The 2,500-nt window shown below is 42.0% G+C and overlaps 2 non-coding genes across 2 annotated transcripts; both read left to right on the forward strand.

The window, feature by feature from the left end:
- Positions 1–449: 449 nt before the first annotated feature.
- LOC123490236 lies at positions 450–568 on the forward strand. Its single transcript, XR_006660843.1, has one exon. It is a non-coding gene; the product is annotated as a 5S ribosomal RNA (ribosomal RNA).
- A 1,165-nt stretch (positions 569–1,733) lies between these two features.
- On the forward strand, positions 1,734–1,852 carry LOC123490239. Its single transcript, XR_006660846.1, has one exon. It is a non-coding gene; the product is annotated as a 5S ribosomal RNA (ribosomal RNA).
- The last annotated feature ends 648 nt before the right edge of the window (positions 1,853–2,500 follow it).

The raw sequence follows: 2,500 nt of genomic DNA on the forward strand, positions 1-2,500 counted from the left end.
CGCACACATGCACACAGACAGGGGCATTCCTGTGCCGTTTCAGAAAGTTCATGGAAATACGAATCACTGATGCATTTTGTTCATGTCTTATGATTGACTTGGGCAAATGAATGCGTTTTCTAACAAGTTGAATAGATTTAGTTGATTTCTAACTAAGTTCAGTAAATGTTTGAATATTGTTGAATTTCGGGTTTAATGTCTGGATTCCGTGATTCGGTCCGCAACGCCTATTTTATAGGGCCCTAGTCAATGAACTTGTCATAAATCAACATAGGATATGCCCTCTTCCCCCCAACAAGACTCAAATATATATATATATATATATATATTGGAAATGTAAGCAAGGGTTGAGCTTCTTCAGTTTGTGTCACAAAGTGGATACGTTTCTGTGTCCCTTTCAGAGTGAGTGACACATTGACTTTATATAGTGTACCAAGAGTTGTTCCCTTTCTTACGGCCATACCAGCCTGAATACGCCTGATCTCGTCCGATCTCGGAAGCTAAGCAGGGTCGGGCCTGGTTAGTACTTGGATGGGAGACCGCCTGGGAATACCAGGTGCTGTAAGCTTTTTGTCCCAGTAGAGCGTGCTCTTGTGTCATGGAGCAACTGCCTTTTATTTATCACCCTAATAATATCATGGATTGTTATTGGACTAAATGCAGTTTGTGTGTGCTGCCCTGCCCTGAATCAAATCAAATAATGGACAGTGCGTTTCCCTCAAAATATAGGCAGTACATGCAGCCTTTGTTTTAGTCTAGGAGACAGTCAATGTCTGTAGTCCATTAGGGCACTATAAAATCCCTTCAATGTTTTGCCTGATTCCGTTAATTCCCAAGTTCCCTTTTCTCCGTTTAGATTTCCCCCGTTGACCGTTTGTCCCTGTTTTGGCAGGTTTTCGCTCTCAAAAGTACACCTTTTTAATAGCAAAACAGCACAATTGGATGTTCTATGTCCACAACAATGTTTAAACCCTATCAGGTGACCATTTGTGAGGTCTGGGAAAAATGTAAGACATTTAGATTTTGGGGTGTAGTTACCCTTAAATGCAAGCGTGCACCAGGAAGAGACCTTTGTTTGGTTAAGCGGTGTTGCTGTAGAACAAATGGCAACTGGAGTGATGCAAATGATCACGGTATAATTCTGCCAGGCAGGCATAGGCTACTTTGTAGTTAACATTTACTTGCGAAGGTTTTGGGAAAGCCATTCCTTCCCTACCAGAAGAAGGTTATCATTAGCATCATCGCTAACGGCTACACAAAGTGTAGACATACGCGCCCACCGCCACACATGCACACAGACAGGGGCATTCCTGTGCCGTCCAGAAAGTTCATGGAAATACGAATCACTGATGCATTTTGTTCATGTCTTATGATTGACTTGGGCAAATGAATGCGTTTTCTAACAAGTTGAATATATTTAGTTGATTTCTTACTAAGTTCAGTAAATGTTTGAATATTTTTGCATTTCGGTTTAATGTCTGGATTCCCGTGATTCGGTTCGCAACGCCTATTTTATAGGGCCCTAGTCAATGAACTTGTCATAAATCAACATAGGATATGCCCTCTTCCCCCAACAAGACTAAAAATATATATATATATATATATATATATATTGGAAATGTAAGCAAGGGTTGAGCTTCTTCAGTTTGTGTCACAAAGCGGATACGTTTCTGTGTCCCTTTCAGAGTGAGTGACACATTGACTTTATATAGTGTACCAAGAGTTGTTCCCTCGCTTACGGCCATACCAGCCTGAATACGCCCGATCTCGTCCGATCTCGGAAGCTGAGCAGGGTAGGGCCTGGTCAGTACTTGGATGGGAGACCGCCTGGGAATACCAGGTGCTGTAAGCTTTTGTCCCAGTAGAGCGTGCTCTTGTGTCATGGAGCAACTGCCTTTTATTTATCACCCTAATAATATCATGGATTGTTATTGGACTAAATGCAGTTTGTGTGTGCTGCCCTGCCTGAAATCAAATCAAATAATGGACAGTGCGTTTCCCTCAAAATATAGGCAGTACATGCAGCCTTTGTTTTTAGTCTAGGAGACAGTCAATGTCTGTAGTCCATTAGGGCACTATAAAATCCCTTCAATGTTTTGCCTGATTCCGTTAATTCCCAAGTTCCCTTTTCTCCGTTTAGATTTCCCCGTTGACCGTTTGTCCCTGTTTTGGCAGGTTTTCGCTCTCAAAAGTACACCTTTTTAATAGCAAAACAGCACAATTGGATGTTCTATGTCCACAACAATGTTTAAACCCTATCAGGTGACCATTTGTGAGGTCTGGGAAAAATGTAAGACATTTAGATTTTGGGGGTGTGGTTACCCTTAAATGCAAGCGTGCACCAGGAAGAGACCTTTGTTTGGTTAAGCGGTGTTGCTGTAGGACAAATGGCCACTGGATTGATGCAAATGATCACGGTATAATTCTGCCAGGCAGGCATAGGCTACTTTGTAGTTAACATTTACTTGCGAAGGTTTTGGGGAAAGCCATTCCTTCCCTA

The sequence above is a fragment of the Coregonus clupeaformis genome, unplaced genomic scaffold, assembly GCF_020615455.1.
Source record: "Coregonus clupeaformis isolate EN_2021a unplaced genomic scaffold, ASM2061545v1 scaf3556, whole genome shotgun sequence".
NCBI classification, from domain to species: domain Eukaryota; kingdom Metazoa; phylum Chordata; class Actinopteri; order Salmoniformes; family Salmonidae; genus Coregonus; species Coregonus clupeaformis.